Here is a 25017-nt window from a genome sequence, read left to right on the forward strand (position 1 = left end):
CGCCCATCACCTCCTCTGCCCCTACATACTTTGCCTCCTTTATGTTTCTAGAGAGATGAACTGTGTAGGACCTGACATATAGCCACCATATATACTTGATCCTGCTCCTCTCATTTATCAAAAAACATTATTCCAGGAATTCTGGGATTTCACAGTTGTGTTTGTTTGTTTGTTTTTTACTTCCCAGTGGGTCATATTCATAATCATGTACACATACTACTACTAGTTCTTCTATCTTAAAAAACCCTTAGATTTTTACTTCTGCTCTAGTTCTTTGGAACAAAACTCCTCAAAAGAGTCTATTTGACAATGTCTCTATTCTTTTCCCACCTCTCTTAATCCCATTCTAATCAGGACTTTGCCCCCATAACTCTTTTAAAACTGATCTTAATCTTTATTTGACTTGATGTCAGTTGGCACTGTTGTTGCTTCTTCTTTTCTCATTCATGCACTTTCTTCCTTTGGCTTCAGGATACTGTACTGGTTTGTGTTTTCTGCTCCTTTACTAGCTACACATTTTCAGTCTCCTTGATTTTTTCCCTTCTTCTGTGTGATCTCTTCTTCTCTATGAGCCCTAGAAGTCAGGCTCACTCCTGATTTCATTCTCTCCTCTTTCTGCATTTAGTGCCTTGACGATCATCTAGTTTCATGGCTTTAAAACTCATCTCTAGGGCGCCTGGGTGGCTCAGTGGGTTGAGCCGCTGCCTTCGGCTCAGGTCATGATCTCAGGGTCCTGGGATCGAGTCCCGCATTGGGCTCTCTGCTCGGCGGGGAGCCTGCTTCCCTCTCTCTCTCTCTCTCTCTGCCTGCCTCTCCATCTACTTGTGATCTCTCTCTGTCAAATAAATAAATTAAAAAAAAAAAAAAACTTAAAACTCATCTCTAGGGGTGCCTGGGTGGCTCAGTGGGTTAAAGCCTTTTGGCTCAGGTCATGATTCCAAGATCCTGGGCTCGAGCCCCACATTGGTCTCTCTGCTCAGCGGGGAGCCTGCTTCCTCCTCTCTCTGTGCCTGCCTCTCTGCCTACTTGTGATCTCTGTCAGTCAAATAAATAAATAAAGTCTTTTTTTAAAAAAACAAAACAAAAACTCATCTCTATGCCATGACTCCCAAATTTGCATGTCCAGTTCAGATCTCTTTTCCAAATGCCTTATTCTTACAAATATCTAGAAATAACCTCTCCCACCCCAACGGATTTGCTATATATATAATGTTCCCTCAGTGAGTGCCACTTTATCTTTGCAGTTTTGTAGACCAAAAACCTTGATATTATCTCCCTTTCTCTCATACTCCATGTCCTCTTTGTAAAGACAGACTTTTGACACCACTGTCAAAATATATCTAAAATCTCCTCACATCTCATCAACCTCACTGTTGTTACCCTGGTCCCAGACACTGTTATTTCTAACCTGGATTGCTGCACTAAACTCCAAGAGTTCTTCTCCCTTCTTCTACTTTTGGCCTCTTTAATCTGTACACAAAATGCTGTCACATTTCACTTGGAATAAAAGAGCCTTACCGTGGCCACAAAACTCTGAGTGCTTTGCTCTTTTACTCCTGCTGCTTCGTCTCCTCCTAGATCCCCCCTTGTTCCCTCTGGTCCAGTCACAATGGCCTTCTTGCTGTTGTGCAAATCTGCCAATTACATTCCCACCTAAGGGCCTGCATCGACTGTTTCCTCTGCCTGAAACACTCTTCCACCAGCTACCTATGTGCCTAATTCTGTCACCTCCTGCTCAAGTGTCACTGTCTCAGTAGAGACAATAGTGGCACACTATTAAATATTAACAGTTGCATCCCATGCCCCCCCAAACCCAGAACTTTTGATCTTACTCTACTTTTTTTCCTTTTTACATAGCATTTGTTATTTTCCAGTGTACTATGTTATTTATTCATAAGCTGTATTGTTTGTTGTCTTTCTCTCCTTCTAGAATGCAAGTTCCATGAAGGCAGAATTTTTTGTTGTGTTTGCTGATGGATCTCAAAAGACCTGGATATACAGCATATTGTAGGTACCCAATAAGCATCTGTTGAATGAATAAATAATTGTTAATTTAAAAACACTTCACAATTACATGATGGAAGTGTTGTGGCTTATTACTTGCTTGTGAGAAAAAAATAACAGTTTTAGTAGATGTAAATACAAATACACATTTATCCTCTCAGTGCTAAACAAGCTAAGTATTAGATTGTGTTAACAGTAAAGAAACTAAGTAATCCATTTTTCTATCTGTTCTACAAATATTTATTAAGTATCTCTTATGTATTAGTAACTATCAGAGGTCCTGGGACTATAACAGTGAATAAAACATAAAAATTCTTGACTTCAAGGAGTTATGTTCTAGTATATTTCATTCTACACTGTTGTATCTAATGTGATACATTGTATTCCATATAGGCTGTGCCAGACCAATCATATTGCATTTCCTTTGGTTATAACTCTTTGAATGATATATCACACTACTAAGGAGCATGGGCTTTGGAATCTGAGAGACAAAGATTTTAATTTTGGTTCAGCCAACTATTATTTGTTTGACCTTGGGCAAGTTACTTAGCTTCTCTGAGTCCCGGTCTTTATTAATTAATAGCTGTGAGTTATTATTACTATATTACATATAATATATTATATATTATTATATGTTAATAAGTTAATAAGTGTGAGTACTACAGTAAAAGGTTATTTACTTGGACTGCCAGGGCCTAATTCATTACAGATTAATATTTCTTACATTAGATATCTTAACTGCAAAAGAATACAATGTTTTACACATTTTAGATGTTTTACACATTTTAGATGGACAGTTTGGTATATGCGATGTCCAGTATGGTAAGAAATAAGTTAAAATGCATAGATGTCCTACAAACACTTTTTTTTACTTACCACTTCAAGTTGCTTAAGGAATTTATTGCATATCTATAGATATTTTGCTTTGAATGAAAATATTTGCTTACCTGTGAAAGGAAAATATGTATCACATAAAATAGAAGTATTTAATGATGTGAATATGTGTAATTAGTATATTTTGCCTACCAAATTATTACTGCAAAATTAGAATTTATAAACCATACTCATTTCCTAAACAATGGTTAAAAAAGGCGTCTAGTAATCTTGTTAAGTCTGAAATTTATTTTAGAAACATGAAATTTATTCCTAACCTGCAGAAAGAAGTTTGGGAAGATCACTATTCATCAGCATTTGCTTTTCTGTAGCAGCCACAGGAGAGAACAATCCAAAAGGTCTTTGGAAAAAATCAGACAGGAGCCTCCAATTGCTGGTGTCATTCTTTATTTTCAAGGCTCTCCCCCAAACTATATATCCGTAATAACTTCACATTAGTGAATATATTTTGTTCCATGGGAATTATGAAATTTGCATAGCATCAAACAGCCTCATCAGAATCAGTTTCGACCCATCCTTTATAAATCCACACCACCTTGTTCACTTTGTCATCACCTACCTCTCATTTGTAGCCTTGGAGTTTGCACTGCTCCTCAGCACAAGTTGCAGCAAACTGATTATCTATTATTATACAATGTATCAGAGAAAACCTGTTTAAAAGAACAAGTTCATTATTTGAATGATTACAGTATTTAAAGTCTTAGGTGAATCACCTTCTACTGTACCATATACAGTGGTTATGAGGAGTTCAAGAAATAGTGGTATACATAAAGAATTTAGCACAGAGCATGGTACAGAGTAAGTGCTTAATAAATGACTTCAATTGTTATTTGTGCAAACAATGTAGTATATTTTTTTAGAGGAGAACTCCTATGAATGTTTAGGGACTCAGTATTATGTGATAAATTTTTCAAAAATTAATTATGCTTGGGGCGCCTGGGTGGCTCAGTGGGTTGGGCCTCTGCCTTCGGCTCAGGTCATGATCCCAGGGTCCAGGGATCGAGCCCCGCATCGGGCTCTCTGCTCAGCAGGGAGCCTGCTTCCTCCTCTCTCTCTCTCTCTCTCTCTGCCTGCCTCTCTGCCTACTTGTGATCTCTGTCAAATAAGTAAATAAAATCTTAAAAAAAATTAATTATGCTTAACCATATACATATAGTTTATAGAGTCATATTTCCTTTAGAACTCTCGCTATACATATCCCTATATCTTATGAGTTCCTAGGTGACAAGAACCAGGCTAATTTAATGTGCTTTTTTCCAATCTCTAACCAAGCACCAAGAATATTGTAGACACATTCTGTTTGCATTAGATAAAGCTAATTGAATATTTTTCTTTCCACTGAAGGAGCTGAGAGTTTCTAGTGATTCCTGGAAATCATTAAATTAGGATTAATGATTATCTATACAGAGAATGCTCACTGTAGGGATTGATGTTAGACAAGGTCAGGGATTTACATTACTCATTCATTTATTCAGCCTGTCATTTTCAAGTCATTCAATAAACATTTACTGAGGATTTCTCACTCCTCATTAAGTACGCTTGATGTTGGGGGAATCAAAGATTTAAAAGAACTTTTTGACTCTATTATTAATATGATATATATTTGTGCTGGAAGACTATTTAGATGGGAGACATCTGTGAGGGGTTTTGCCTGCATGATCTATGGAAGAAGACTAGATCATACTTATTTTAAATATACTTATTACACATTCATGAATGTATTAGTCAGGGATTTTTAGTTCAAGTGATAGAAAATCCAATCCAAACTGGCTTCAGCAATGAAAGGAGCTCATTGACTCCTATACCTGAAAGTCCAGGGTATTTCTTATCTGCAGTATTGCTAAATCCAATGTATTGGTATAACCAGAACCTTTTAATCTTGGTCCTTTATCCTTCATCCTTCTAGAGTTGGCCTCCCTCTTAGGTGGGCTTTCTCTTTGGGCTGTCTCCTAGCAGCTCAGACCTGGTATCTTCCCATGTTCTGGGGTGCCTGGGTGGCTCAGTCAGTTAAACATCCAACTCTTAGTTTTGCTTACCCGCATGATCTCATGGAGAGTGAGATGGAGCCCCATATCTTGCTCTGCACTCTGTGGGGAGTCTGCTTGAGAGATTCTCTGTCTTCTTCTTCTCTCTCTCTCTGCCCCTCCCCCCACTCACTTGTACTCACTCTCTCAAGTAAATAAATAAATCCTTTTATTGTATTTATTTATTTTTAAAGATTTTTATTTATTTATTTGACAGAGAGAGACACAGAAAGAGAGGAAGGAAACACAAGCAAGGGGGAGTGGGAGAGGGAGAAGCAGGTCTCCCACCGAGCAGGGAGCCTGATGTGGGGCTTGGATCACAGGACCCCGGGACCATGACCTGAGCCACACAAGAGCCCACATAAATAAATAAATCTTTAAAAAAAATCTTCTCATGTTCTAAGGTAGGAGAAAGGAAAGGATTTTTCACCTAGTGCCCCTGTCAAAAGTCTTGGAATGTCTGATATGGTGATGTTTTCTTTGCTTAACCAATTACTATGATTGAGGGCGGGGGACAATGTTCTGACAGGCCCTCAAGGATCAGATGTCCACCCCTAACACCTGAGGATGGACTTGGTTCCATGTAAACCACTTTGTCTGAGAATTGGCAAAAAGTAACACCTGGCATCGTTTCTCAAGGAAGAGGAAATGCCTGATGAGAAATCACACAAAAATTCACAGCAAAGGTCTCCGTGACAGGTGTGGGACTGTTCAAACTGATGGGACTGGTAACAGAGAGGAAGAAGGGCTTTGGATTAACATTAATCTTCTGTTTTTTATTATTTACATTGGTGTTCAGATAGCCTGCTAGAAACACTGTCACCATACTTATATTTTCTTTAACTGTGTTTTGTTTGTCTTTCTTTCTTTTTTTTTTTTTTTTTTAGTGCTTCAGGGCAATATGTTACTAGTCCATATCATTAGGGTTTATCCTGTTTTTACTTATTTATCTGAGAGAGAGAGAGAGAACACAGAAGGAGAGGGAGAGGCACACTCCCCTCTGAGCGAAGAGCCAGACTTGGGGCTCAATCCCAGGACTCCGAGATCATGCCCTGAGCTGAAGGCAGATGCTTAACTGACTGAGCTACCAGACAGCCCTGTGTTATCCTGATTTTAAATTATTTATATTCGCTCATGGTTTCCCAGACAGCTCCAGAAGCAAATGCCTATAAAGAAGAGTGTGAATCTGAAGATTCTTACCTCTTTGGATTGCTAGATGTGTAACCAGCCATGAATGTGCATTAAGGTAAGGAATTTTCCAGTTTTTATAGTATCCATGCTGCAAGTTTACCCCTTGTAACTGCTAAGGACATAGTCCTTCCACTTTATTTAACATCAACAACTGCAGTGGAGCAATAGAAACACAGCAAAATTCTCCTTCTACCTTTGAAGTTATATTGTGAAAATAAATATTTACTTATTTTCAGGGGGAATAAATGTACAGTTAATTCCACATTATCCAAGAAACTAATGGCTGCCTTATAAGCACCTTCAGTCAGCCAGATGCTGTGAATTTACAAACTCATATAATTATCACAAAGCCCCGCCAGGCAGGTCTGATCTCCCTGCTTCTCATTTCTCAATGTCTGATCACTCTAGACTGTTTCCATAGAAGAGAGAAGCAGCAAAGTACTGATTGGAGTCTGTGTTTTTGGCTGGGGCTTACAGATTGGTGGATATCAACAAGACGGTCAGCAGGCTTTTCCCTCCAGATACAAATTTCTGTAGATTTTTATTCTAAAACAATTCTCAGAAAGAGGATCTTCCGGCTTCCTGCCTGGAGGGTAATACAGAGGCTTTTAGTGTACAAAATCTGAAAAGGCAGAGAGGCTCTTGGGAGTTTCAAGGTCTATTATGCAGATAAAATTTAATCCTCCGGTTTCAGCAAGGCACAAAATCCTACCCTCCTCTGTGTTGGTGACCCAGTCTAGATTTCTCTGGTTCAGTATTTAATTTAGGGTGGGAGATGTATGTTACCTGGTTATAGAGGTGAGGACCTAAAGGGCTCACTGCTCCTTATACAGACTTTTCAGCTGGTTTCTGTAATGACTACTGGCCCCATTTCCAGCAACTTTTCAGGATTCAGAGGATCAGAGTGGCTTCTCATTTATATCACACTGTTGTAGATTTAATCTTCCTGTTGCTGACTAAGTCAGTCATTTACAATTTCTCCATCCACTCTCTGCTTTCAAATATTTGGTTTAGGGTTATAGGAATCTCCTAGCTGCACTGAAGTTGAAGTTTTCGTTTCTGTTTCTTGTTATTTACGTATTTTTGAGAGTGATTTTTAAAAAAGATTTATTTATTTATTAGAGAGAGAGCATGAGCAAGCAGGGGGAGGGGAAGAAGGAGAGAGTCTGAAGGAGCCTCCCTGCTGAGCACAGAGCCTGAACCCGACTTGATCCCAGGACCTTGAGTTCATGACCTGAGCCGAAACCAAGAGTTGAATGCTCAACCAACCCTGCCACCCAGGTACTCCCTGAGAGCGACTTTTTAAAAGAAAGGGACAGAAAGTGTTTTTACTATTTTAAAATCAGATGTCATCTAATTTATAACCCCCTTGGCCTCAGTTTCCTCATCTGCAAATTGAGCCGCATGGCCTCTAAAGTTGTAAATTCCATCATCATTACTATTTTCATATCTGTGTGTGTGTCTGTATTCTTTTAAATTTCTACCTCATTGATTTAGGACAAAATTTTCCTGTTGAGGATACATGAAAAGTGAAACTGTATATGAATTCATTTTATTTCAGGTGTATAATCTCAGCTGTATCCACTATGATGTTATAGAGTGTCCCACACAAAAGCAATTAGTTAATTGAAGCATATTTTTAAAATGGGACATCTTCCAGGCAAACCAAATCATAAAAAAAAAAAAGAACTATGATTTTTTTAACTAACTGCTCTGGCATAATATCCTTGTAGCTTTGAAAAAAACAACTTTCTAAAATGCAATAAATCTAAACCTAATCTTAGGTGATACAATTACTGGTTTTAAAATAGTTCAAAAAACCTAAACTTGTATGAGAACTCTAACACATCTTACTTTTTTTCACATGAGCCATTTAGTCTATTATGATTCAGATGCTAACTCATGAATTGGAGCACTAATGATTTTTAAAACAATTTTTAAAAGTTCTATACTCTTCCATTGTCTTGGGCTATAACAAGTCCACTTTGGAAGTTCACTGCTAGTAAGCCAATTACAAAAATAATACAATATAAAAAAAATTGCCAACCCATACTTGGGATTTGCATGTAACATTACTCTGATACATAAGTCCAAAGAAAATATTTCTTATTTAGTGTTTCCAGTCCCCTTTCCCCCTCCTTCTCTGTATTTCTCTTTTTCTGTCCTGAATGCCTTTAGTTCTATTTGTCACTAAGAGAAAGTTGCTACATGTCTGGCCAAAGGCCAAAGGTGAATGCCAAATAAACTTAGTGACCTCTTTGAGGATTAATGTTGGGATTTCTACCCAGCATGCCCTAGGTTTTCTGTGTTCCAGTTTTGCCAAGATAAATCTCTGGGCAGCCCAGTACTTGTTTAGAAGAGGACTTGAGGAAAATTTAATCATTTATGGGGTTGATTTTTTGACAGGTCAGTAGAAAACTGCTTTATTTAATCCAGATTAATATATCTAAATAAGACTGAGGAAATGAAGAGTATTGGTTTTGGCAATATGTTTGGGCAACAGGCAAATACAGGGAGTTCTTGGTGGGGCTACCAATAAGCATATGTATCTCTGGGGAAAAGAAACCCTTGAACACATAAAGAAATCAGTTTTCTGGTTGTATAGATATCAAGTATCAATTGTTTCTAGACACAACTGACTAGAGAAGGAAATACTGGGCTGTGGCCTATGTTCGTCATATGATTATGACCGCCAATAGCAATGGCAACAATATTAATTAAACCATGGGTTCTCAGAGAACCCTTCTAGAACCGTTAGTGAAGTCCTTGGAATAGAAGGGCAACTGGGAATTGAGTTGCCATGCAATAAGGATGAAGGGAAAAATAAAGCTCAGGTACATAATGATGCTACCAACAGCTGAAGGGAGAGGAAGAAAATGAAAAAAAAAAAAAATTCCATGTTCTGAATGGACATGTGCTCCTGCATGCAGTGTCTTTGAAAAGAGAGGCCAGCTTTGGAAGTTGGTCATCTTTGGAATTCCCAATGACTTGTATTTCCCAGGAGTGACCAGGCCCTGAGAACCTGACTCATGCTTACTAAAATGCTTGCATGACAGAGGTGGACACCAGAATGCTATTTTATTTATTAACAAAGGAAAATATAACTACTCTGTGGCCTGGGAGTATATGTGAGGGTATGATCAACAGGGCCCTTTCCTGTTGACAAACCTCTGTGAGAAGCTTCATCATAAACCATGGAAAATGTACAATGATTTCAGGAATGAAATTTATATCATTAGTCTTTTCTTTTCCCAAAGTTAAACAGCTTGGGAATTAGAAGTTTCTTGGCAATCATGGAATCAGAACAAGGGGCTTTAAAAAAAAAAATCTCTGTGCAGTGACACCAGTCCAGGGATATGTGATCTGTCCATCTCTTGAGATGGATGGTTTTATCAGATGGGCCAGAGTAGTCATGACCCGATGGCAGTAGTGTCCAAGATCCAGCTCAGTGATGAAGCAGCCCGCAATGGGACCAGAAGAAGTAGAAACAACTCTCCTTTTCAGTTTGCTAGGATTTTCAGAACTGCTCAAACTTCATCCTTAAAACCACTTCTATTTGATGATGGAGTGCTTTGGGAACAGCTTTAGTTCAGGGATTATGTTCTCCCTTTATTACTCTCCAGCCTCCATCCATCTCTTTGACCAACCAAACTGGAGAATTGAGCTTCTCCATATATATATGGATGGTGACTTCTATCCATCCATATATATTTTTTGGATGCCACCATCCATATATATTTTTTTCTTTTCTTTTTTTTATATTTAAACTTTATTTTTTCAGTGTTCTAAGATTCATTGTTTATGCATACCCAGTACTCCATGCAACATGTGCCCTCCTTAATAACCACCACCAGGCTCACTCAACTCCCAACCCTCTTCCCTCCAAAACCCTCACTTTGTTTCTCCGAGTCCACAGTCTCTCATGGTTCGTCTACCCCTCCAATTTCCCCCAACTCACTTCTCCTCTCCTTCTCCTAATGTCCTGTGTTATTCTTTATGCTCCACAAGTAAGTGAACCCATATGATGATTGACTCGTTTCACTCAGCAATAATCTCCTCCAGTGCTGTACATGTTCATACAAAAGGTGGGTATTCATCCTTTCTGATGGAGACACAATACTCCATTGTATATACGGACCATATCTTCTTTATCTATTCATCCATTGAAGGGTATCTTGCCTCTTTCTGCAGTTTGGTGACTGTGGCAATTGCTGTGAACATTAGGGTACAGACGGCCCTTCTTTGCACTACATCAGTATCTTTGGGGTATATACCCAGTAGTGCAATGGCAGGGTCATAGGGAAGCTCTATTTTTAATTTCTTAAGGAATCTCCACCATGTTTTCCAAAGTGGCAGCACCAACTTGCCTTCCCACCAACAGTGTAAGACAGTTCCCATTTCTCCACATCCTCTCCAACACAGGTTGTTTACTGTCTTGTTAATTTTGGCCATTCTAACTGGTGTAAGGTGATATCTCAATGTGGTTTTGACTTGAATCTCCCTGATGGCTAATGAAAATGGCATTTTTTTCTGTGTCTGTTAGCCATTCTTTGGAGAAGTGTCTGTTCATGTCTTCTGCCCATTTTTTGACATGATTATTTGTTTTTTGAGTGTTGGGTTTGAGGAGTTCTTTATCGATCTTGGATATCATCCCTTTGTCTGTAGTGTCATTTGCGAATATCTTCTCCCATTCCATGGGTTGCCTCTTTGTTTTGTGGACTGCTTCCTTTGCTGTGCGGAAGCTTTTGATCTTGATGAAGTCCCAAAAGTTCATTTTTGCTTTTATTTCCTTTGCCTTTGGAGACATATCTTGAAAGAAGTTGCTGTGGCCAGTGTCAAAGAGGTTACTGCCTATGTTCTCCTCTAGGATTTTGATAGATTCCTGCCTCACATTGAGGTCTTTTATCCATTTTGAGTTTATCTTTGTGCATGTTGTAAGAGAATGGTCAAGTTTCATTCTTCTATACACAGCTGTCCAATTTTCCCAGCATGATGTATTGAAGAGATTGTCTTTTTTCTGCTGTATACTTTTTCCTGCTTTGTCAAAGATTATTTGACCATAGAGTTATGGGTCCATATCTGGGCTCTCTACTCTGTTACATTGATCTATATGTCTGTTTTTGTGCAAGTACCATGCAGTCTTGGTGATCACAGCTTTGTAATATAGCTTGAAATGAGGCAACATGATGCCCCCAGTTTTGTTTTTCTTTTTCAACATTTCCTTAACAATTCAGGGTCTCTTCTGGTGTATTTCACATCCTTACTGACGTTATCAGTTCCCAGAACTGACTGCAGTTCCCAGAATTGCAGTATGGCTTTTGTTGTATATTTTATTAGGGAGAGATGTTCCAGACAGTTTTATTTGTTACTTACTCCTATACTCTTTACTCTGTGAATCAGGAAGCTGTTAAGTGGGTGAGGAGTCTATAATTGATTAAGGATATCAGTTCTTCAGTTCCCAAGTTTGTAATTGCAGATAACTCCAAAATAGGTTCAGGGTCCTCCTGGACCCACTTATAAGGCCATCAACAATCCATTTTTAACCTGAATTCCCTATACCCTCACTGTGATCAGTAGACTGTAGTGATGTTCTAAATCCCAGGACTAAGCATTAGCTCAGAATCAGAGGGCAGGATTACCGAAAATTTCAGTGGTACATTCACGGGTGCAAAGTAATTCCATTTAAGACTGCAGCTTTCTCTGTCGATGGATAATAAGAATAGGTAACATTTATTGAGCACTTGTTATACAGCAGGCAATGTTCTCATACTTGTTTCTAAATTTTCTGAATGCTGGTATCTTCTTCAGCAATAACCAAAAGCTTTACGAGGAAAACATTTTACCGGGCCCAGCAGGGGCAGAGAGAGGGGATGGGTGAGTCATACCCTAAATCTACCAAATATTTTTATCATGTGAAAGGAGAATTCCCTTCATATAAGAAATGGGTCTGCAGACTGGATAGCCAAAATCAAAGCAAAAAACCAACCAACAAACAAACAAAAACAAAACCTCACAAAGACCTGGCAAATGTCTGCTACATACATGCAGGTTCACCTCATTCTTTTAACTGCTGTGTAATATTCCATTACTTTGATATCCTACAGTTGGTTCGCTACTCCTGCATCAACAGATGTGGTTTCCCTATTTATGGATACTTCAAACAATACTTCCTAAGTATTTTTATATGTTTCTGAGTACATCTATGTAGATTTTTCTAGGATTTGTACCAGAAGGAAAGTTTAATTATCCAGTTTGTCTGTATTTTGCCTCCATTTGGAGAAACCAAGTCCTCACATTCCTTCCCACCTTAAAGAGAAGACTCCAAGTAACTATAATTATGAACTATAGTGAACAGAGATGGAGAGATATTTAGGAAAAACCAATGCATGGCAGATGGAACCCCTCCAAACAAACAAACAAACACACGAGCCAAAAACAGCAATGAAAACCAAACACTTTACACAATCCTGTTTTAATAATGAAAATCAATCTCTGTGTAGATACCCCAAACTGAAAAAAGCCAGGATAGACCACCTATGTCCCCTAGAATCTGAGTAGGGACAATTAAAACTTTAGACTAGGCTCTGGCTTTTAAAAGACAGGTTTTAAAAACATTAAGTTTTCTAAGCCAAATATATATAGCATATGGTTTTATATATCCAATGCCCTCATCTCTGTTTCCCCACCGTGAGCTTACAGGAAAACACTGTTTATTTCTGACATTCGGTAAAGCTGTTTCAGCCCCAGTGTTGATTGATAGCAATAGATTCAAGGATTAATAAAAGAGATGTGTTTAGTGAGTCACCAGCACAAGAGCTAGAACAGGTCACACCCCAAGTTAAATTAAGCAGGTCCTGCCATCACCCCATAGGGTTTTGAAGCTGTGATTGAAAGTCAGAAGGAGAGAGTATGTGTTTGCCAAGGAACATCAATGCTTTTGAATTCTTTCAACCTAGACTGTTTGGTGACATTTCCAGATAGCTGGTGAGGTCTGGAGGGGAGCATATAAAGCTAAAGGCAAAAATCCTATTGAAGTGGATTTGCTATACCTTTTTATTTTAAATGCATGGATGTTTCATGGTGAAAATGCAAAATGGATGATGTTAGCGTGAAGTGATATGCCAGTCCTCACTCATATCTTGGCAGGTCTGTCTGACTTTTTCAGTAAGGGCCAAAAAGCCAAAAAATTTCTTGTTGCTGCTATTCCTACTCATATCCTACTAATGATATTCCTCAAAACAAACAAACATGAAAGAAAAAAAAAACACTTTGATCAACAGTTTTATCCTAATAATGAAAGTCACCCTCTATATAGATACCAGAAAACTGGAAAAAGTTTGGCTAGACAACATCATTGACTTGATATCCCATATTATAATGTCATTACAAATGATATTACCATGTTTTCCAGTAGAGGAGCTTCATACATAATTAACTCTGATCTCAACTTAAATAATCCTAAATTAGCTGTTCACTCTTCAGTTAAAAATGTTTCTCTAATTTATTGATAAATCTACAACTTTGGATATTATTTTTCTTAGTATGAATTAGTAAGGGCCAAATGCAGGAACCGATGTGTCTCTTTCAAGTTGCCACTGCTTCTTTTCTAATTAAGAATATCTAAAATTCCTTCCATCATGTGGTGTCAGCACTTGCTTGACATTTATTTTGGTTGTGTGGGCTCTGGTGAACTTATTTATTTGGAATTAAGTGCTAAGGCTTTCCTACCCATCCACAGTTGCTCTCTTAAAGAAAAAGAAACTTAGCAAAAATATATAGCATGTGTCTCCTGAAACATTCATGTACTGATGTCCTAACAGCCAGACCTCAGAATGTGACTGTATTTGTAGATAGTCTTTAGAGAGATGTACTTAAGTTAAAATAAGACAGATAGTGTAGGCCCTAGGAAAGCAGAACTAGCAAAGGTATATGGCACAAATGCTTTATTTCCTAGATTTTCCTGCCTAAAACTCCTCATGTATTCTTAGATGTATTTGTCCAAAACATATCCATTCACAAATAAAAGGTCATAACGCAATTATTTCTATTTCCAAACTCAGCATGACATGATGCACACTGTCTTCACTAGAAAATATTTTTAATTTTGTCCATCAAAATGGAATTGTCTTTGCATATGTTTTATGTATCATCTTAACACTATCAGATCCCTGGCTCTCTGAGACTCAAAGCAGGTTTTACCTACATTTAATATAAACTGTAGGATTTTCCACCAGCATGAGAATTGGCTTTCTTCAGATTCTCTCTTTTCTACTTTAGTGATGGCTTGCTGTTAATCTATAATTTGGGAGGGGGAGCTAGTATGATGTGGTTGATTTGAGAATGTCTATAAGCTAACAGGGAAAAGAATAATCACAATTCTTTTGCCACTTTCTGTACAACTCCGCTTTCATTGCCTGGCATTGAGAAATGCTTTTAACTTAATTTTGTGGCCTTTTGGCCCACTGGTTAGTTTTACGGTTTGCTACTCCAGGCAGTCTGGACAACTTACCAAAGAGCATTACAGATGCTCTTTGATTTTCTCCCTTCATACTTTTGTCTATGTAGAATATCATCTCCCATCACCCCAAGACCAAATTGAATGCATGAGTGCATTCAATGCAACTAGTGACAGACTAGTTCTTGTCATGGGTCACATTTCATGCCCTATTTTTTTCCCCATTTTATTTTATTTCTTTTCAGTGTTCCATCATTCATTGTTTATGCACCACAACCAGCGCTCCATGCAATACGTGCCCTCCTTAATACCCACCACCAGGCTCACCCAACCCCCCACCCCCATCCCCTCCAAAACCCTCAGTTTGTTTCTCAGAGTCCACAGTCTCTCATGGTTTGTCTCCCCCTCTGATTTCCTCCAACTCACTTCTCCTCTCCATCTCCCAGTGCCCTCCGCGTTCTTCCTTATGCTCCACAAGTAAGTGAAGCCATATGATGATTGACTCTCGCTGCTTGACTTATTTCACTCAGCATAATCTCTTCCAGTCCTGTCCATGTTGATACAGAAGTTGGGTATTCATCCTTTCTGATGGAGGCACATTATTATATATATGGACCATATCTTCTTTATCCATTTGTCCATTGAAGGGTATCTTGGTTCTTTCCACAGTTTGGTGACTGTGGCCATTGCTGCTATGAACACTGGGGTACAGATGGCACCCTTCTTTTAACTACATCTGTATCTTTGGGGAAAATACCCAGTAGTGCAATGACAGGATCATAGGGAAGCTCTATTTTTAATTTCTTAAAGAATCTCCACACTGTTTTCTGAAGTGGCTGCACCAACTTGCATTCCCACCAACAGTGTAAGAGGTTCCCCTCTCTCCACGTCCTCTCCAACACATGTTGTTTACTGTCTTGTTAACTTTGGCCATTCTAACTGGTGTAAGGTGATATCTCAATGTGATTTTGACTTGAATCTCCCTGATGGCTAGTGATGATGTACATTTTTTTGTGTGTCTGTTAGCCATTTGTATGTCTTTGGAGAAGTGTCTGTTCATGTCTTCTGCCCATTTTTTGACATGATTATTTGTTTTTTGAGTGTTGAATTTGAGGAGTTCTTTATCGATCTTGGATATCAGCCCTTTGTCTGTAGTGTCATTTGCGAATATCTTCTCCCATTCCATGGGTTGCCTCTTTGTTTCGTGGACTGTTTCCTTCGCTGTGCAGAAGATTTTGATCTTGATGAAGTCCCAAAAGTTCATTTTTTCTTTTGTTTCCTTTGCCTTTGGAGACATATCTTGAAAGAAGTTTCATGCCCTATTTTCTGTCTAGATGTGAATTGGAAATAAGATAAGGAGATTCTAAAGCCCTTATTTGTGAGTGTACAGCCCAACTGGATGGTATGTATACTTACGGTTAATGTTGTAGTGAACACAGAGAACTGCTATGTGATTTCTGAGTGATTCCTGATGCTTCACCCTGGGCAGCTGAGAGGTCAGGAATGCCTAAGTGATATTTACAAATAACAAATCATGTGATTTCAAAATGCCATTTCTAAGGGAAGCATATAAGCTGATGAATAGGAGGTTGTAATCCTCCGACAGTATTTCTGTACTTTGGCAAGAAACAGTTTCCTTCTGTAAATAGTAACTACATATTGTCTATAACCTTCCAAGACATTGGGGATCAATGTAGATTTTCATAATACCTTGTGGGCAACATTCCTATTATACATTTGTATGCCACAATAGGCCATGATGATGAATTCACTTCAGGTTTCTCTGAAACTTAATATTTGGAAAATGATAGAAACTGTTATATGTAGTTGAATGGCATGCTTTATCAACTCTAGTAGTATTTCTCTTGAGAACATATCTTTTCAGATAAAACTGCTTTTCTCATCTTGAAAGATAAAATAAAAAAGATGGCTCATTATAAGATAACTCATCTATTTATGCTTTCATGAAGAAACAGATGCCATTAGTTTATGAGTTGTGTGTGTGTGTTTCTTATGTGTTTTCAGAGTGATGTGGTTTAATGTTGGTGTTTCTGCCTTTCTGTGGTTAAATATGTCAGTGGTGTAATATGTGAAGAATCAAAGAGAGGTTAATTGTAGGAGGAGATTGAACTCAACACACACCTGAATTTCCTCTTGTCCTGAATCCCTTAGGTGGCTGAAAATTCATAAAGATCCAGGAAAAGAAGAATGTCATTAGCAGGCAAATAATTAATGAGGATTTTTGTAAATTGGAATCCAAGCTTGGAGTTTCCTAATATAGAGGAGAGGGAGGTGAAGGAACAGCCATCAGAGTAATTAAACAGGAGCTAAAATTTTGAAAAACAGACCAGTTCAGCTTTTTCACTTCCCCTACTATATTAAATGACAGACACAAGTGGAATTCAGTGTCAGGATAAGCCTGGAAAGTATTACAAGAATAAATCCTTTAGGGGTCTGTGTGAGAAGAGTAGGTCACATGGGGATTTGAGACACATGCAGACACAGGGGGAGAAGAGGGGACAGACTGCTCTGCCAGGAGGTTCAAGCTTTGAAGCACTCCTCTGCCAAAATGGACATCTTCCTAAGTTGGCAAAGGGGTGGAGGGGACAGATACTGGCCTGCCAGCCCATGCCCAGGGAGCCTTAAGGGATTTGTGCAGTTGACCCACCATAACCCTTTATGGCTAACTAAACTAAAAGCAATCTTACAATCAAAGTTGAGGCTCGGTGGAATATCAGAACTTCAGAAGTAACCCACGCCAGCTACTAATTGATGGCCACCTATCACCAGATAGTTGATAAAAAGCAATAGAGGGACCAAGATTAACTAACAGAACCACTGATCCAAGGTTTAAAAAAAAAAATTCAAGAAACAGATGAAAACTTAATTTAAAAAAACTTTAAACTATCTTGAGAGAGTCAAGTGGCTATTTTCATTGAAAAAAAAAAAAAGCAAACAAAAAGGAGGGGGAGGGGAAGGAGGAGGAGAAAGGAAAGGCTCCTATGATGGTGAGTAATTAGCCCAAATTGGTTCTAGAAATTAAAAATATTAATGGTGAAGTAGAAACGAGATGCAAGAGATGAAAAACAGGATGAACATTGCTGAAGGCTGAATTGTATTCTAGACAATAAAATATCACAAAAATCTGGAGAAAAAAGTGAAAGTGGTGGAAAAAATGAATGAAAAATTAAAACACAATACTTTTAATCCATGTTGTTAAACACCCACTTAATAGTTCTAGGAAAATAAAACACAAGAAATGAAAGAGATGAAAAGGAAACAGAAGAATTTCCTTTGAGCTGAAGGTTTTGAGTCTTCAACTTAATGGAATGTCCTTATATAGCTACATTCTAAGGGAATTTCTGGTCTCCAAATTTTAAATTTCCAGAGAGAAAAATCAATCAATCAAAAAACCAAACAGATGGCCAAGAAAAGAATAAGAGTCAAATTGTAGTCAGACTTCTAGTTAGCAACACTAGATGCCGAAGAAGTAGTTTAAGGAGGCTTTTTCTGTCTCTGAGCAGATGGAGAACTCCTCCCCACTTTTATGCCCACTTAGAATAATTTTAGTTTTGGCCCTCTATTTCCCCAAACTTACTGGTCTTCCAATCACCTGTAAAACTTTTGAAAATTGCAGATCCATAAGCCCTATTCCAAGGATGTGGGTGTATTAGATCCAGGGCGTGGTTTGGGAATCTGTATTATAAAAAACTACTTAGTTTGGAAGCAATTGGTTTAGCCCCTAGAGACTGATGACTCAACTCCATTAGCTGTTTGGTCCACATGGGGCTCCATTCCATGACATGAACTCCAGTCTGGGACTCATTCCTCCTCCTTCTAGACCACAATGCTGACTCAGTGTACTCTGTCTGAGTCTTTGTGTGTCTCATGTGGCCAGAACCCAGGCCACAAAAATAATGTTCATGGCCTCTGCTTTGTTTTAGACTAAACATGTCCTAGATGACCAACTGACAAAAGATGTAAAATATTTTTGTGAATCCAGCTCCGTCAGAAACTGTTACCATTCATTAGGATGCATCAATCATTTGAAGGCTTGAATTTCACAAATAAGATAAAGAGAGCTTGGCCAGAGTTTTGCCATTCAATTGCAGCTATTCTAGGCAGGTGGGTTTAACTGAGATTAAATTCATTTCAAAATTAAAGATTTGTCAGATAATCATACTGAATTGTGTTATTCATGGAGAAGCCCCTAGAGTTGCCTTTTAATTCTACCAAGTTTGTCATTGAGAATGTCTCATACTGCCCACATCATCAGAAGTCACATTAAGGAGCAGTTTCTACAGTTTGGGACATGCCACATGCACGGAGCAATAAGGCCAGACGCACAAGGAAATCAACAACCCATAGTCTAGCTGGATCAATACAGTCTTAGCAGACCTTATTCATGCGGTGGACGACTGACTCCGCCCCTCCGCTTGCCTCTTTAGATGGAGAATGCAGATCCTTGCAGGAGAAGGCATGCCGTTCCTACAATTGAATACCACAGTAAGAGGTAATGTGAAACATTTTTTTTAACCTCCAAGAGCTATATTGTGAGGGTTAGGAAAGAAGACGTGTGTGGGTGAGAGTGCACCGTGAATCCCAAACACCGACGAGATGGGAAGCCTTTCTATTAGCTTATTTTGTTGTTATTAAAGCATCAGTGGACTTTTGAAGGCACACTCCTTTCTTTCCCGTTTGAAGTTCTTTTCGGTTGTATACTCTGATAAATGACGTAGATCCATCAAAAGCTTGGGTTGCATTTTCCTGTGTGGCTCTGTTTCCACCTCTGACTTCCCTCCAGTGTGCTGCTTTGTTCCCTTCCTCTCACCTCCTTTTAAAAATCCTGACTTTCTTCAGTTTTAAAGGAGAAGGAAAAAAAGCCCCAAAGTTCTAACATTTAGATAAATCAGTTTTGAACCTCCCTGTCCTGAAGAGCTTCCTGAGCAGCCCGCCACGCCTCCCCCGGAAGGTGCAGATAGCTGTTCCATTTCTTTGGTACACGTCACGGTTAAATATTTTTCATTTTCATTTTTTAATCAGAAAACGGGGCTGAAATAAAATTTGGCTCCAAGGAAATGTCTGTGTTCAGCTAAGCATGTTTTGGAATTTCCAAAAGCTTATACTCCTCTCAGGTCCAATAAGTTAGAGGGAAATTTTGATTACAGTGCCTGGTACTTGTGGAGAATGTGATTAAAAACTGATTAAAGGCCTATCAAAAGATGCCGTTGAGATACAGGCGATCATTTTAGGAGGTAATAAAAATCATGATCTCAGTGTTTCTCAATTTCTTTTGAAACTAATGAAGATTTCCTTGACCTAAGAAATAAAAACAAGGGAAAACTTAGTTTACATAAGAACCTCAAAGACAGTCCTAATGATCAGTTTCTAAGAATTGTGTGTCCAGGGGAGAAGAGCCCCAGCAATCCTACTTTAGCTTTTGTCAGTATGACATATAGTTCTTTTTCCTTTTTTTTTTTAAACTGAAGAGATATTGAATGCATTAGCACACTATGGGAATAGAATACTGATTCTGTTAGGAAAAAAAAAAGGTGACATTTACTTGGTCATGATTTAGAGAGTAATTAATGTAAATTATTTTTAAAAACAAAAAAGCCGGAGCTGTCAAGTTTTCCTGATAAATTTCAAGTTAGACCAACTTGAACTTGTGTTAGACCAACACATTCATTGGCCTATCATCTTATATGTATTTGTTTTTATTATTGTTAAGGGAAAACTATTAAAAAATAGTCTGGTCCACATCTTCCAGGTAACAAGTGGTCACCTTGACCTTGCTCTTCAGAGTCTTGTTATTTGAGATCCTGTATTTGAAAAATGTCTGGAACTGGCAACGTTATTGATGTGTAGCTCACTTTCTGCATTTTCATTAATTTATCAGAAGTGGGTTTGATGTCCACAGAAATATGCTAGAAGGGGTTTTTAAACTATAGTGCCATGTTCTCTTTTGTTCTTATTTTAAAATCTTAACTGTGTAGAAATAGTTTTGAACACACTATCACATTTAATTATTTATGAGATAATAGCAAGTTTAGACTACAGTTAAAGAAAAAGAAGTAAAGACTAAAAATCTAAAATAGACTTTGCCACATTTTCAACAAGCCTGGCACTTTTCTTTTTTTGTTCTTTTTCTTTTTTTTTTATTGTTGGAAAATGTTTCTAGGGAACCACAAATGAAATGAAGTTAAACAGAGAATCACATTTTGGATGTATGTGGAGTAAATATAGCTTTTTATTTGTACTCTTAAGAGACAAACCATATTCTGCCTTGTATTATTTTTATTTTTATCATATCATATTTTTTGTCAAGACTCCAAATCCTTTGAGAGCTTATAGACCTACTCAGGGTGTAGCCAAGTCCTTGACACATAGGTGTGTTGATAGAGGATAAATGGATAACTCAAGTTGTACTTCGCATCTGTATCACCAAGCCTAGAATCAGTTTATAGTCTGTTGGAGGAGAATAACTTGTTAATGATAGCACAAGTTAAGATGAAATAAATACTTTAGTAATAATACAAGTGAAATGATGGTGAAGCCTAAAGTAGAAGTAATAGCCTTAATTTGGGGATGGAGGAAGGAAAGGGAACTGGGAGTCCCTCACAAAAGGAAGCCATACTGAGCCTAAATCTGTAAGGATCAGGAACATTTGTGCAGGTGGAGAAGGAGGAGGAAACATGCATTTCCAGCCTGGAGGCTAGATAAAGCACTTCCCATATGGGGACTAAAAATCAGTCCCATTAACCTGGAGCTTATTTCCCTGGAAGGAGCGAGCAGTAGGGTCACGTGGCTCTGAGGAGTTCAGACTTTGTTCTGCACAAGAGGAGAGCCAGTAAAGATTTCTGAGCCGAGAAGTAACATACTGTGAGCTGTAAGATTTAGGAAAATGGCTCCGGTATCAGTAGACAGGGTGGGTTGAAGCCAGGCAAGGTTCTGCAAGGGAGATGTGAGCCTCTGAGGCAGGAGTGGCTGAGAAAGGAGCGGGGGAGGGAAATATGGGACACACTGTGGGAGCACATGGAGACCAGAAACAAGCCTGCCCCTGCCTCCTCACAGCAGAGGCCTTCCTCTTCCCTGCAGCCCATTGTTAACATCTCTGGAAGGACCCACAGAAATCCTCTCTCACTGCATTGGCTCCTTTCTCTTTCCCCTTCATGGCACACTGGGCTCCACCTAGGTAGATCGCTCCATTCTTCGTGCTCTCACATTGCCCTCTGATTCTGAATATTTTATTTCCTATGCTAGATGTATGGTTCTCTTCTCTCCAGTTTCTGAAGATCTACTCAATTTTTATTTTTTTTTAAGATTTTATTTATTTATTTGACAGAGAGAGAGAGATCACAAGTAGGCAGAGAGGCAGGCAGAGAGAGAGGAAGAAGCAGGCTCCCCACTGAGCAGAGAGCCCAATGCAGGGCTCGATCCCAGGACCCTGGGATCATGACCTGAGATGAAGGCAGAGGCTTTAACCCACTGAGCTACCCAGGTGCCCCTACTCAATTTTTAAAAAACCCAACTCAAATGATGTCTCCTTCATAGATGTTTTCCTACCATACCTCTCCTGTCCTGCCTCCCCCACATGCTGCTGGATATAGTTGCTCTCTCCCTGGCCTCCTAGGGCAAGAGGTTCACCTGTCTTTTATAAAGTTAATCACCTGACACCATACACCTATCAGAATGACTAGAATAAAAAATAGAGACAACTCTAAATGCTGGTGAGAATGCTGAGAAACGTGGTCATGCATACACTGTTGGTGGGAATATAAAATGGTACAGTCATTCTGGAACACAGTTTGGAAGCTTCTTTAAAAAAAAATCTAAACATTAAACTACTCTATGACCCAGCAATTGTGCTCCTAGGCATTTATCCCAGAGAAATGAAAGTATATGGCTCACACAAGAACCTGTACATGAACGTTCATGGCAGCTTCATTTGGAATAGCCAAAAGCTGGGATCAGCTCAGATGTCCTTCAACAGGTGAATGGTTAAATAAACTATGGTAAATCATTCTATGAAATACTACTCAGCAATAAAAAGGAACAAAGTGTTGATCAATGCAATAACTTGAATGAATCTCTAAGATACTATGCTTAGAAAAAAAGAAAGCCAATCCTTAAAGATTATATACTGTAAGATTCTTTTTATTAACGGTTTTGAAAGGACGAAATTTTAGAAATGGAGGACACATTAGTGGCTGCCAGAGTTTAAGAATAGGGGAGGAATATGGGAGAGAAGTGGGTCTAGTTGTAAAAGGGCGACACAACTTTTGTAGCAATGGGCTTCAGTATCCTAACTGGTGGTGGATAGAGGAACCTACATGAGTGATACAACTGTGTAGAGCTCCACACACACCCAAGTGGGTCCAAGTAAAACTGGTGAGATCTGAGTAAGATGGGAGGATTGTATCAATGTAAATATGCCAGTTTGACCTAATATAGATTTACAAAGTGTTACCACCGGAGGAAATGAGGCAAAGTACCGAAGAAGTCACTTTGCATTATGTATTACAACTATATGTGATTTACAATGATCTCAATGAAATTCAAACAAACAACCAACGAACCATGATTACATGGGACTGAAAATTGGTTTACATGACTTTATACTTGAGGGCAAGTACAGTGGCACATATTTTTGTACTCTTAACCTGTTGTAGGTTGACAGACATACAAGGGTGCACAATTCATTATTGCTAAGTGAATTAATTTTGGAGATGAAAGAGAGTGAGGAGTCAAAGAAGTCTGACATTTCTATTCTGGAATACTGGGAAGAGGGTGATATATTTAAAAGACACGAGTACAACTCAAATTTGAGTTGAGGTAGATAAGGTCTTTGTCTCTCTCTCTCTCTGGCATTATCACTCTTTTTTCTTTAAGTGTTGAATTTGAAATGTTAGTGGTATATCCAAAAGGAAGTATCTAGTAGGCAGCTCAAAGTATTTCTATTGTCTCTAGTATTCTAGCTAAACAACCACCATTCTAGGTGTGATGTGACTTTATGATTCAAGGATTTAAGTACCTCAGTACACTTCTTGCCAAGGACTTAATAAGCTTTCATAGTCTGTTATCTTTAATACTGGATATTCTACCTGAAACCCCCAAATTCAGATGAAGTTGTCACATTCTGAATAGTTTTTTCATTTTATAGCTGAAACCTATTTATTGATTTTGATCCTGATATTGAATTTGAGTTTAAATTCTTAACTCTTTGTCAGAGGGATTATTAGATGATTTTCCTCAAATCTAAGGCATAGGTGTTGCTTTTAATTAAAGATCTGTTAAAAATGGACATGAGAATATTTGGCATGAAATCAAAACATTAGTCAATGGGCAAATATAAATTCAGTTACATATACTATTCTTATATATCACTTTTAACATCACTTTTTAGGAAACCTTTGACTGTAAAACTAGGGTATAGGTTTTAGTATCACAGATCTAGAAAGGAACTTTTGTGATCAGCTAGTTCTAGGATCATATCCTAACTATCTTGAGTAGTGATCAGTATTCTTCTTGACAATCTCTAGGCATTTATATTACACATGTTCCTTCACTCATTTCTTGAGTTTTTATCACCTGGCTGTTCATAAGAGTTCTTATGTCCACATGAAATGGTTTCTTTTGGCAGAGACTATGTTGTCTTCATTTTTGGGCTTCTGCAATCTCTTATTGGGTTAGGCAAGGCAGTGCCCATATGATGTGTTTATTGATTGAATCAATGGCTAAAAAATGCTTTAACTTTCTCCCCCTTTCTCATCTAGGCCGTTAAGGAAAAGAAAATCATAAAATCCCTCCTGATTATGAAGGAAAGATAATAATCAAGTCAGCCCTTAGTTTTCTCCAAGTTAAGTAGCTTGAATTAATTTAATCTTTTCTCATAGAACCTGATCTCCTTTCTTAATTAATAATCCTTACCATTCTCCTTTGAATCCACTTCAGCCTTTATACATCCTTTAAAAATTTATCACCGATTGGACACTCCCTTCCAGTAAGGACCTCATTAATTCAAAATATATCAGCTTGGTTACTTTGTGACTTATGCCAATTATTTGTTACCCAGTTTTTCTTGGGGCACACAACCCTATGGCTCTTTCTGCCATATTGTAGAATGTTTTGAGATGCCATATTATAGAATATTGTTTTGATAAATATTTGTTGAGTGGGTTACTTTGGTAACATTAATATTTGGTCATTTTAAAATTTGGTCATGTTATATACCTTTCTCTTTGAGAAAAGGGTACCAAGCTCTGTTCTTAACTGGCCCAATATCTTACAGATGTTAATGAAAACATCCCTTTCTGCTTTTACTCAAAGGGCAAAGGAAGCATCTTATTGACAGCCACAGGTTTTTGTAATTGCATCATTGTGACAATGAAACATTTCTACCAGGTCTTGTTTACCTTCCTGATCCTGTCTTCGTGATACCTTCTTATG

General features: G+C 38.3%; 2 long non-coding RNA genes across 2 annotated transcripts in view; both read left to right on the forward strand.

Annotated features, from left to right (window-relative positions):
- Positions 1 to 16789, forward strand: part of LOC116585570 — a 29122-nt gene extending 12333 nt beyond the window's left edge. The window contains exons 2-4 of the long non-coding RNA XR_004283695.1: positions 1931 to 2007; positions 6073 to 6168; positions 16741 to 16789. This is a non-coding gene — a long non-coding RNA (uncharacterized LOC116585570). The remainder of the gene's footprint in view (positions 1 to 1930; positions 2008 to 6072; positions 6169 to 16740) is intronic.
- Positions 16790 to 18986: 2197 nt separating this feature from the next.
- The window catches only part of LOC116586046, a 73683-nt gene continuing 67652 nt past the window's right edge, over positions 18987 to 25017 (forward strand). The window contains exon 1 of the long non-coding RNA XR_004283870.1: positions 18987 to 19081. This is a non-coding gene — a long non-coding RNA (uncharacterized LOC116586046). The remainder of the gene's footprint in view (positions 19082 to 25017) is intronic.

This window comes from Mustela erminea, chromosome 3 (genome assembly GCF_009829155.1).
Source record: "Mustela erminea isolate mMusErm1 chromosome 3, mMusErm1.Pri, whole genome shotgun sequence".
NCBI classification, from domain to species: domain Eukaryota; kingdom Metazoa; phylum Chordata; class Mammalia; order Carnivora; family Mustelidae; genus Mustela; species Mustela erminea.